The sequence below is a fragment of the Dipodomys spectabilis genome, unplaced genomic scaffold, assembly GCF_019054845.1.
Source record: "Dipodomys spectabilis isolate Male_0828 unplaced genomic scaffold, ASM1905484v1 ptg000006l, whole genome shotgun sequence".
Classification (NCBI taxonomy): domain Eukaryota; kingdom Metazoa; phylum Chordata; class Mammalia; order Rodentia; family Heteromyidae; genus Dipodomys; species Dipodomys spectabilis.
Genome location: NW_024870683.1, coordinates 7,024,805 through 7,037,945, shown reverse-complemented (window position 1 = coordinate 7,037,945; position 13,141 = coordinate 7,024,805). Strand labels below are relative to the sequence as shown.

General features: G+C 39.0%; 1 non-coding gene across 1 annotated transcript; it reads right to left on the bottom strand.

The window, feature by feature from the left end:
• Positions 1-2,333: 2,333 nt before the first annotated feature.
• On the bottom strand, positions 2,334-2,443 carry LOC122124300. The gene has a single exon (XR_006150519.1). It is a non-coding gene; the product is annotated as a U6 spliceosomal RNA (small nuclear RNA).
• Positions 2,444-13,141: the final 10,698 nt, after the last annotated feature.

Below are 13,141 nucleotides of genomic sequence, written 5' to 3'. Positions count from 1 at the left end.
TAATACCTGTTTATGATCTCACACCTCTGTAGGTAAGGAGTTCAAACGAGTTCAATCAAGTTCTCTGCTCATAAGGCCAAAGACTTATGAGGAGGCTCTGAGGAACAGTCTACATCCAAACTCAAGTCCTTATGATTGATGCATAGATGGCTTCCTTTACTTTCTGGCTACCAGCCAAGTGACAATTCTCTGCTCCTGGTGGCTGCTCTCAAGTCCTGCCCATGGCGCTCTGAATCTTAGCAAAACCTCCCTCAAGTTAAATCTATCTGATGCTTCCATCTGACCATCTCATCTACTCGTATAGGTCTTGAAGGTTCTCAGTGGGGCAGCAGGTATCTTGCTGTTGGACCTGTTATCTGATACCAGCATGCAGTGTCCAGAGTACCAGCAACATTACTGGTGTCAACTGGAGGATTCTAGGGCTGGACCTCAGTAGTAGCAACATCTTTGGCCTGGTTCTCTGGAGTGATTTTGACTGTGTATACCCTTAGCAGCTTCTCTTTGTTCCGGTCTGTTTTTGAATCCTCTATTCCCAGTGATTCTCTGGGCTATATAGTACCTTTTTTTTTCCCCCAGTCATGGGACTTGAACTCTGGGCCTGGGCGCCATCCCTCAGCTCTTCAGCTCAAGGTGAGCGCTCTATTACTTAAGCTACAGTGCCATTTCTGGTTTTCTGGTGGTTAACTGGAGATAAGAATCTCATGGACTTTCCTGCCCGGTGATGGCTTGCTTGGAACTGTGATCCTCAGATCTCAGCCTCCTTAGTAGCTAGGATTACAGGCATGAGCCACCAGCACCCGGCTACATAGTACATTTTTAGGAAACTTTTGAAAATTATCTTTAAGTAGTTGTACAAAGCAGTTGCCATTTAGCAAAGCAGTTTATGAAAACAATATACCTTGATCAATGTCATCCCTTTCAACACTTTCACCCATTGATTTTCTTAATTTTGTAGAATATACATTAATTTTTTATTTTGGTTGGTTGTGGGGCTTGAACTCTGGGCCTGGGCGCTATCTTTCAGCTCTTCAGCTCAAGGTGAGTGTTTTACCATTTGTGCCACAGCGCCACTTCTGGTTTATTGGAGATAAGAGTCTCCCGGACTTTCCTGCCTCAACTAGCTTTGAACCTCGGATCTCCACCTCCTGAGTAGCTAAGATTACAGGCATGAGCCACAGATGCCCCGCTTACATTGAATTCTTGACTGCATTCTACATCCCAACTTTCCTTTAAGAAACTTTTATTGTAGGTAGAAGAAGGAGGATCATGAGTTTGAGTCCTGCCCTGGCTACAGAAGGAGTTCTAGGATGGCCTGGGCTATACAGTGAGATACTATTTCAAAATAAACAAACAAATATCACCAAAATAAAACAAAGCCCTCAGCCCTCTTTGTTTTCTAACTAATTCAGCCAAAGTTGTGTTGTGTATTGTCAATCTGACTGGTCCATGCACCTGCTTTGCCTTACCTCACAGTTTTTCTGTCTAAAGACTTCTTTTTAAAGTCTGGCCAGATTATTTTTCTACCCAAGTTACTTTACTATAACTTCTCTGGATTTACTAATGTCCTGTGCTTATTTTGATCTTTATTTCTCTTATTTTTTTTTACTATTATTATCTGTTGTACTTTTTTTCTCTTTCATCTTTGTTTACCCATTCACCCTGTTGCCACTGCTACATATTACAGTGCTCCAACAGAGCCCATTTTACTTTCCTATTGTTCATTTTTTGTGTATATTACCAGTGGTTTTCACTATCACATTTCACGTGTGCACATGTTGTATTTTAATCACAATAATCACTTTGATTGCTCTCCCTTTCCCTATTTTAATCCCCCATTGTTTAACAGTTTACAATGTCTTTTAATTCCATCTTCACATATAGATGCAATATACGGCAACAGTGTATGCATCCTTTCCCTCTCACCTCACATCCTCACCAGCATATCTTTTCCTTGTGGTTCTTGTTTTGTTCATTTTGTTTTCTTGATGATAGCCATTCTGACTGGAGTGAAATGTGTGTGTGTGTGTGTGTGTGTGTGTGTGTGTTTTGCTAGTCCTGGGGACTTGAACTCATGGCCTGGGCACTTTCCCTTAGCTTCTTTTGCTCAAGGCTAGCACTTTACCACTTGAGCCACAGCACCACTTCTGACTTTTTCTGTTTATGTGGTACTAAGGAATCAAAACCAAGGGTTTCATGCATGCTAGGCAAGCACTCTACCACTAAGCTACATTCCCAGCCCAGTGAAACGGAATCTTGAGGTCGTTTTTATTTGCATTACCTTTATGGCACATTGAACATTTCTTCATGTATTATTTTTAGCTATTTGTATTTTTAAAAATATGGAACACTTTACAAATTTGCATGTCATCTTTGTGATGGGGCCATGCTAATCTTTTCTGTATCTTTCCAATTTTAGTTTGTGTGCTGCTGCTGAAGTAAGCACTGTATTTATTCCTTTAAGAATGGCTTGTTCATCAGCACGGGGCAGGAACTGGGGGGAGGTAAAGTAGGAGAAAAATGAGGGAGGAGGTAGCAAGTTTGACAAGTTTGTTCTTTAGGGCTGGGAAGGTGGCTCAGTGGTAGAGCGTTTGCCTTGCATCCATGAGGCCCTGGGCTCAATTTCTCAGCACCACATAAGCAAAAAGAAAAAATCCTGGAAGTGGCACTGTGGCTCAAGTGGCAGAGCGCTAGCCTTGAGCTGAAGAGCTGAGGGACAGTGCCCAGACCCAGAGTTCAGGCCCCACAACCGGACCCCCCCCCCCAAAATGTGCTCTTTACGTACGTATGTAACTGTAACCCCTCTGTACATAACCTTAATAATAAAATTAAATTTAAAAATAGAATGGCTTGTTTAATTAGCTTACCTAACTATTAACTGGGTATTTTTCACAATTTAATTGTTTACTTCTTTGTATATTCTGCATAATAATCCTTCTCCATTGAATAGCTGGAGATATTCTCCTATTCCGTGGGTTATCTTTTGATTCTTAGTCATTGTTTCTTTTGCTGTACAGAAGCTTTATAATTTGATTTGATTTCATTTGTCTATTCTTGTTCTTGTTTTCTGGTCAATTAAAAACCTATTCAGAAAACAATTACCTGTATGTCTCTATCTTCCAGAGTTTTCCCTATGTTTTTTGTAGTCCTTTGAAATGTTACATTTAGATATTTAATCCATTTAGACTTGATTTTTGTTCAGGGTGAGAAAAGGAATCTACATTCAGTGTCCTATATGTAGATACCCATTTTTTCCCAGCACCATTTGTTGAAAAGATTGTCTTTTCTCAAGTGCATATTTTTGAAAATCTTGTCCAAAATTAGATGGCTGTGCTGGCCACTGGTGGCTCACACTTTGTAATTCTAGTTTCTCAGGAGGCTGAGATCTGAGGAGAGAGGTTTGAAGCCAGCCTGGGCAGGAAAGTCCATGAGACTCCTATCTCCAATTAACCACCAAAAAGCTGGAAATAGAGCTGTGGCTTAAGTGGTAGAGCATTAACTATGAGCAAAAAAGTTATATTTATTGGTAAAGTAGGATATTAAATTCACCCACAATTTTTGTGCCAGAGCTATCAATACATGATATAGTGAAGTGTTTGTCTAATGAACTTGAGTGTGCCATCATTTAATACAAATATGTCGATGGCTGTTATTCTTTTTGATGTATTTTCCCACTATTAATATGAAGTGACCTTTGTCTCTTCTAATTTTAGTTTAAGACTTATTAAGTTTCAAGAACCAGAAAAAAATGACAAGTCTTGGAAAGAGACTGAAGAAGAGACTGGAGAGGAAGAGGAAAGAACCAGAACAGGAAATCAGAAAAAGGATATAAGAAGGCACCAGAGAAGACAGAAGAAACAGAGTAAGAAGCAGTTAGTCACAGGTTGAAATTTTTATTTTATTTATTTATTTTTTTTATTTTTTTGGGTCCAGTCGTGGAGCCTGAACTCTGGGCCTGGGCGCTGTCCCTCAGCTCTTCAGCTCAAGGCTAGCGCTCTGCCACTTGAGCCACAGTGCCACTTCCAGGTTTTTTTCTTTTTTCTTATGTGGTGCTAAGGAATCGAACCCAGGGCCTCGAGCATGCAAGGCAAGTGCTCTACCACTGAGCCACCTTCCCAGCTCCCTTATTTCTTTCTTTTTGCCAATCCTGCAGCTTTGAACTCAGGGCCTGGTCACTGCCCCTGAGCTTCTTTTGCTCAAGGCTAGCACTCTGCCACTTGAGCCACAGTGCCACTTCCAGCTTTTTCTGTGTATGTGGTACTGAGGAATGGAACCCAGGGCTTCATGCATGCTAGGCAAGCACTCCACCCCTGAGCCACATTCCCAGCTCCACAGATTGAAATTTTTAAATAGCAGATATTAATGGCATATATTAAAGTATTCATTGAATTAGGCTCTGTGGGTATTGGTGGAAACTTTTCAAGAGCAATTTCAGTGGAGGGGTTGGTGGCAAAAATCAGACTGGAGCTGGGTGCTGGTGGCTCACACTTATAATCCTAGCTACTCAGGAGGCTGAGATTTGAGGATTGTAGTTCAAAGCTAGCTCAGGCAGAAAAGTCTGTGAGACTTCTATATCCAATTAACCACCAGAAAACCAAAAGTGGTGCTGTGGCTCAACTTGGTAGAGTGCTCGCTTTGAGCTGAAGAGCTCAGGGACAGCGCCCAGAGCCAGAATGCAAGGCCCATGACCAACCCCCCCCCCCCCCAAAAAAAAAAAATCTTCAAAAAAATCAGACTGGATTGGTAATGGGAAATTCTGGAGGTAATAGGAAATTCTAAGTTTATCTTGTTAATATCTACTAGTATGATAAGTGTTCACATTAGAAGGAATTAGTGGATACACAACACTCAAAGGTTTTCACATGCCTAATGGATTTTTGTGTGAAATGTCTTTGATCAAGATTATAAATGACAATAAAGATTTGTACTAAATATTTTGTAAACAGAAAGGAAATGCTAAGCCCTTTCTTTATCATAGCCTACCTATTGGGGACCTTTTTTTTCTTTATTTATATGAATTTTCTTTAGTTACTCTGGACAAAATGTGAAGAGCAAGGAAAGGGGAACTTTCTATTTTCCAGGTTCTGAATGGAGATTCTAATGAGGGATAAATTCCTCAGAAGATAACTATAAATTACAGACATTTGTGTTCCTCTATTCAAGACTTACCATTTTTTTTAAATCAAATTAGCTTGTACTGTCTGTGTAAAACAGTCGGTATTAGAATTAAGAGCTGATTGCACTTTAAGAGCATAGTAGCTCTTGAAGGCCTAGTATGTGACCAGCATTTTTATTATCTGAAAAACAGATATTCATATTCATTCAGTAGTTTTCAAGAACTCTAGTGAATAGAAGAATTATGAATGTTGTAAGATGACATCTATGGATTTTGAAAACATTTTAGCTTTACATAATATAAACAAATTGACCACAAAGGAGGCTGTATAATAGGGTGATAAAGAATATGGATTCTGGGGAAAGTGAAGGAAAAATCTGTGCTCAGAGTACAGAACTGAATTTGGCAGATAGGTGTTCTGGGAGATGATTTCTTAATATTTCTGATTCTTCTTTCTTCCTCAAGTGTGAAATGGTATTAAATAAAGGAATGCTTTTAAAGCTCTTAGCATAATGCCTGACATAAAGTATGTGCTAAAACATGTCACTTACTGTATTACCTAAGATTACAAAATTATTCAAGTTGGAATCCAAATTTTACAAACATTGCTATGTCACTTACATAGGACTATCTTTAAATGTAGAATTGTAGATACTGTTTAGGATTATCTGTTAGTTAGGAAAAACAGACTTTCTTAATCCACCATTGGTACCTTTGAATATTCTTCTCATTACCTTGAATTACACATCCATCAATTCATTCCTCATTTACCTGAGCTCTCTTTAACTTACAAATGACAGAAATCTAATTCAGCCAATTTTGAGTAAAGAAAACCATATCGAAGCAATGGTTATATTATTGTGATGCCAAAGGTGGTAATGATTCTTAAAGAATATCATTCCTTTGGTCTGCCTTTTCTTTCTGTGTAGCCCTCTTCATTCGTGGTCTGGCTTCTTGCATACAATAAGAGGCTAGAGAGAAAAAGGTTGGTCAGAATGTGAGGAAAGTCTCATGATTATGTGGTCCCTGTTCATCAGCCTCAGATGAAAGAGAAAAATATCTCTCTCCCACATTTCATGTAAAATCTAAGAGGAAATAGTTGAATGGAATAACTTGGATCATGTGCCAATCTACCTGAGCATCTATTGGAGCCAGAAGAATGGGATTGTAGAACTAGTTAGGTCTAGTCTTACACTATGACAGAAGTTGATACTATAGTTGATACACAGCCTCATGAGAATGACATGAGCTTTGGAGTTATCCAAAGAAAGGGCCGCTGTTTGTAGATGAGGGGAAAGCAAGTCATGGGTAGATTGAAACAACAAATAACAACAATAACACAAAACAACTCTATACTTTCAACTGAACAATCTCCTATTTTAGAACCCGAGGGCTATTGGTTTCTTTTTCTTTCATTTTCTCCTTTATTCATTAGAGAAAATAAATTACTAATTTCTGATTTTTTTCCTTCTGAACATTTTTCATCTTCCTTTTTTCTCTCTTTTTTTTTGGGGGGGGAGGTCCGGTCGTGGGGCCTGAACTCTGGACCTGAGCGCTGTCCCTCAGCTTTTCAGCTCAAGGCTAGTACTCTACCACTTGAGCCACAGTGCCACTTCAGGCTTTTTTCTTTTTGCTTATGTGGTGCTGAGGAATCGAACCCAGGGCCTCAGGTATGCAAGGCAAGTGCTCTACCACTGAGCCACCTTCCCAGCCCCCTTTTTTCCCCTCTTTTTAAAATTATCTTTAATAAGTTGTACACAGGAGGTACCATATAACAAAGAAGTTTATGAATACAATGCACCTTATCAGTGTCATCCCCTTCAACATTCCATTTTACTTACGTAAAAGACCAGAGAGTAAATATATTGGTTTTGCAGGTCATATGATTTCTATTGTAACTCCTCAAGAAACTACAGACAGTGCATGTTAGACTGATCATTGTCAGAACTGCTACATTTATTCAGTGCTAATTATGTCTTACATTGCTAAATAAACAATCCATCAAAACTGGTATTTTAACATAGTTACCTCTGTTAGTCATGTTCCCAGCACTGTGACAAAGTACTGGAGAGAATCAACTTAAAAGGAGGAAGGTTTATTTGGGCTCACAGTTTTAGAGGTTAGTTGGCCCTATTGCTTTGGGCCTGTGGAGTCATAGTACATCCTGGTGGGAACACATGGAGGAGGAGAGCTCTTTACCTCATGGTGGCCAGGAAGCAAAGAGAGAAATAGGAAGGCGTGACAGTCCCCACAATCCCCATCAGGTGTATGTCTCTAGTGACCTGACTTCTTTACATTGGAGTCCACCCCCTAAAGGATTCCACCACCTCCCAGTAGTGCCACAAGGAGCCTTTAATATGGGCCTTGGGGATACAAACAAGATTTAAACTATAATATTAGCTGAGCATTTCTAAAGGGCTAAGAGGGGAAATTTTCCCTTCTTGTATATGAAAGAGTAGGGGCTTATATTTAGAAAGATCTGTATATTTCTCCAGATTTTTCTGTCCAATTTTGTTTGAAAGTGAAAAATTTGAAAGGCTCAAGGCTCTTTGTCCCCCACCCCCATTAATATAATTATTCAGCCTTTGCTGACAACCTGGGAGTAGAAAAAGAGAGGAGATTGAGTCTATGCAGGGTAGAGGGAAGATGAAGACAGCTTCTCAGTAGGGTCTGAGAAAGAGGAAAATTACTTTATTGATATGGGGTGATTAACTCCCAAAGGGATTTTTGAGAGACAGCTGCACGTAGAGAGTGATAGTAATTAGAACTAATTACTGTTGTTGTAGATGTTTTGCATTTCCATAGCACTGTGTACTTACAAAGAATTCTGTAATCACTTATTAACTCTCTTCCACCATCGCCTTGTGACATGGGTTTATATTATTGTTACATATGTTTGTATTCATCTGGGAAGAATTTGAGCTACTGTGGCTTCCTACTAGGATTAAGGAATCAAAATTCTAATTGTATCTCTTATCTCACTGTGTGCCTTGATAATACAAATGATGAGAACTTCAACATTGTCTTACTCAGTAATTTTACTATGAAGAATAACTCATGAAGCTGGCTCAGGCTTTGCCAAATTAAGCAAGATATCATAAGATAAGTAGGTGCTTAATAGCAATAGTAATCTCTTTAAACATCAACTTCTTCCAGGTTTGGGGAAATTAAGTTACAATAGGGTCTCTTTCATAGAAATTTTTTGTCAAGTGTTTTGCAAAGGGTCTAGCATACTTACTTAATAAATATTAGCTATTACAAATGCCAGGAAATGAATAGATGACTCAGGAAATCTGTGCAATTTATTTACTCTCATTGCCTCCATTTAATGGCTTTAGTATTCCTGACTTTGGATAAGGATTTCTACAGATTTTTAATGATTTAGTTAACAGTTATGGGTTGACTAGAATTTATCAGACCTTGTTCTTGGAGCAAGAATACAGTGGTAAACAGAGAAGTTCATCTCTATCCTTGTGTCCTCTGCAAAGGGGAGGCAGTGGAATAATGGAACTCTGAGTTGGGTAGAACTGCATTCCAGTTGATTTTTGTATTTAACAGGTGTGTCATCTTTGACCAATGAATAATCTTTTAAGACTTGCTTTGGGTAATCTGTGAGGTAGAGGTGGTGACAGCTTCCTAGAGTTGTGACAGTTTTGAAGTAAGTATCTAGTACATTGCTTCCTAGACTTTAAATTCAAACATTAAATTTAGTGGCATCACCACCATTGCTAAATAAACAGTGTGCTGGGAAAGGTAATTAATGATGAGTAGCCTAAAGTAGACTAGATGAAATCTATGGGTCATGCAAATGCCAGAAGACCAGAGAGAAGGTTCTAGAGGTGGAGAGAAGTAGAAGATTCTCACCCCTCTCTTCTTACCTCCAGGTAATTTCTAGGGAAGCAGTGGCCTACATCCCACAACCTAAAGACTCACATTTTCTTTCCTTTGGACTATCAGCTTATGAGTTGAGATGAAATCCAGAGTCTTTTCAAAGGTCACCTTAAAACTAATTAGATTGGAGTTCTACAGGCTAAGGATTTGGATTCTTGTTCTTTATGGCTTCCACCAGTGTTTTCTTGCCTAGCAAGGTTTCTAACTTGGATGTGGTTTCCTAATCTAAGTTCTCACCCTTCAGGAGCTATAGCAAGTCTATGAACTGTTCTTAGGTTTTTAAGGTTGTTATTATAAATTATTATTATTAAAAATAATTTTAAAAGATGACAAAGGAGTCTTCTAAAGCAGTTCTTCCAGGGGATTGGAGGAGTATTTTCTAGGATAATAGTCAATCCTGTCTCTTTTCTAGAATTGATTAATAATTTTGGCTTTGTGGGTCACAAACAAAATTTGATATCTGGCTCATCTCAGAAATAAGTTTCCTGACTATTACTTTAACCTGTAGAAATTAAATTGCTTCTGAAAATTAAACTTTACTATGTTTAACTTTAGAATTCAGCTGGGGGATGAGAAGATGGCTCAGTGGTAGAATGCTTGCCTTGAATGCAAGAGGCCCTGGGTTCGATTCCTTAGCACCACATAAGCAGACAAAAAAAAAAGCCAGAAGTGGTGCTATGGCTCAAGTGGCAGAGCACTAGCTCTGAGCTGAAGAGCTGAGGGACAACGCCCAGGCCCAGAGTTCAGGCCCCACGACCGACAAAAAAAAAAAAAAAGAAGAAGAAGAAGAATTCAACTGGGTACTTGTGGCTCATGCCTGTAATCCTAGCTACTCAGGAGGCTGAGATCCGAAGATTTTGGTTCAAAGCCAGCATGGGCAAGGAAGTTCATGGGGCTTTTATCTGTCTCCAATTAAGCAACAACAACAACAAAAAAATGCAAGCCTGTGGCTCAAGTGTTAGAGTGCTAACTTGGATCAAAGAAAGCTCAGGGACAGTGCCCAGGTCCTGAGGTCAAGCCCAAAGACCCGTGCGCGCGCACACACACACACACACACACACACACACACACACACACACACACACACGAAAGAATTGAATAATTCTAATGTTGAAGCACAATAAAAATCTATTCCCTTATCACTAGAGTTACGTTTTATTTCTTAAGCTTGGAACACAAACAACCCCGCCTCCCTTAGCTAGGCCACAGTTCTCTTGTATTCTGTTTCGAATTTGCTGAGATTTTGGGAATTACAGCTTTGTGACTTTCACTAATTCTGGATAGTTTTCAGGTATTATTTCTTTGTTGTATTAGTGTGTTTCCTGTCTTTCTGATGTTTCATAAATTTAAGTCTTTTCCTGTTGCTCCAAAAGTCCTTATCATTGCACCAATCGTTTTTTCTCTAGTTTTCAAACTGAAAATTTCTGTTGACCCAAATTCTGGCTCACTGATTCTTGGTTCATCCATATCATTTCCACTAGTTTTCTTTTCATAATTTATATCTCTTTGCTGAAATTGCCTATCTTTCCATTCATTTCAGTAATGTTCACTTTTACTTTCTGAACTATGGACACAAGAGCTGCTTTAAAATATTTGATACTATCAGCACCTTGCAATTGACATTAGTTGTACTTTTCCCACCTTGAAAACTGATCATTGGATTAGAGGTGTGGCTCAGGTGGTAGAACCCCAGCCAAAGAGCAAAAGCATCAGCTACCAAGTTCAAGTCTGGAACAAAAAAAAAAAAGAAAAGAGAAAAGAAAACTGGTCATATTTTTGTAGTTCTTAATATGTTCAATAGTATGTCTAATAATTTAGGACTTTATCAGACATTTAATGTATTATAAGACTCTGGGTCCAATTTAAATCCTCTCAGGAGTGTTGGCTGTTCTAGTTTTAACAGAAAGTTAACACTATTGAGTTTAGACTGAAAGTTGGGTGTCATTTTCTCTGGACAGTAATTTCATTAACTGTTTTTTACAGTCGTTGCTATGCAGTCTGGGTCTGTTCCTACATGCATTACTCAGACGTTAGTTTAGGACTTAGGCTGTAGGCGAGCTCAGTTCTAAAGCTTTTGTTATATTTTTTCTTAATTTTTGTGAGTATGCACAGCGTGGTGTATGAACTTGTGTCAAATCATAGGGATTTTGAAGACCCCTTATTCCTACCTCTTCAGGATTTTGCCTAATTTCTTTTTTGTCAGAGGACTCTTTCACTAGCCCTTTCCTAGAAGACAGAAAAACAAGAGATTTTTAGTTTCATGGGTATCAACTGTATATCATCTTAACACATTTGAGAGCAAACAAACCTCCAATGCACTTGCATATTCATGAATGCACTGCCATTCTAAGAAAGGAGAGTCAATAAAATCTGTTTTTAGAGATTTTTGTCTATATATTTATTTTTCAGAAATAGTTCAGGCATCCAATGAGTATTTATAATTAATTTCATCATAAACTCTTTTTTTTGGGGGGGGGGTCCAGTCATGGGGCCTGAATTCTGGGCCTGGGCGCTGTCCCTCAGCTCTTCAGCTCAAGGCTAGCCTCTACCACTTGAGCCACAGCGCCACTTCCGGCTTTTTTTTTTCTGTTTATGTGGTGCTGAGGAATTGAACCCAGGGCCTCATGCATGCAAGGCAAGCACTCTACCACCGAGCCACCTCCCCAGCCTGCTTAAATTCTTAAAAGTTAGTAAAGGATCTGAAAATGTAATTTTTGCTAACCTCTATGCTTAATGATTTCTAGAATTATGACTATCATAAAACAACTTTTATATTTTTAGGGTTCACCCACTTGAAATGATATCTATGATTTTCATTTCATTTTGTCTAATACACACACATATTTTTTGTTTTTTGTTTGTTCCCCCTCTGGTCCCCACCCTTGAACTCTGGACCTGGGCACTGTCCCTCAGCTCCTTTCGCTCCAGGCTAGCACTTCACCACTTGAACCATAGTGCTACTTCTGGCTTTTTTGTGCTTGAATTGGAAATAAGAGTCTCACAGACTTTGAACTGTAATTCCTAGATCTCAGCCTCCTGAGTAGTTAGGATTACAGGTGTGAACCACTGGCACCTGGCTACACTTTTTTTTTTTTAATTTAAAGGAAGTTATAGGAAAAGTGATAATTTACTTAGCTCATAAAGCAAGCCAGTGAAGGAAATCTAGGAAATTTAAACTGTGAGCTCAATTGCTGTTCTATAAAAACAAAAATCTTGTATCACCTTTTTTTTTTTTTGCCAGTCCTGGGGCTTGAACTCAGGGCCTGGGCACTGTTCTGAGCTTCTTTTGCTGAAGGCTAGCACTCAACCACTTGTGCCACAGCGCCACTTCTGGCTTTTTCTGTTTGTGTGGTATTGAGGAATCAAAGTCAGGGCTTCATGCATGCTAGGCAAACATGCTACCACTGAGTCACATTACCAGCCTGTCATTATTTTTTTAAGGTAAGGTGAATCTAAGTGACTCTGAGTCATACCTAAAGCTCTTAGTTTGGCTTTGAACTAAATATCTAACAAGAAATGCCTCTTTCATAATTGCTTGTTTCTAGGGTATGTGTGGGGCAGAGTATTACTTCCCTAAATTAGAAGAGAAAGAGAACTCTTACAAAAGGGTGAGACCCCAATGGAGAAAGGACTAGAATTGGAAGGATAAGGAAAAGGAAGAGGGTATGTGGAGTAGGGAGGAGACAGACAATCCAGGAAGAGGATTAAACCAGGTAAAAAGACAAATAGAAAGAGATAGACTGTAATGGCTAAGAAAAATAATAGCATTTTGATACACTGCATTTTAACAATGAATAATGTATTATTAAGAGACCTCTTGAGATACATTAGACACACAGGCATCAGAATAGAGGCTCCCCTCCACAGCCCTTTTCCAGACTCTTTTCTCTAGTCCTTCATTTTTCCTTCTCATCCCACACACCCAGAAAGACCAGAAAATCTGTAGAGAAATGCGCCCACACAGGCGTCTATACCTAGAAACACATATGCTTAGGTTCACATCCATGCGATGCAGAAGAATATACATATATACCCACAAGGTATTCACGACCTTGGTGCCTACACAGAGACAATATGACTTCTAAAAGTCACTTAATTGAGATTTGATATGTACAAAATGAAGTGCACTCTGAACAA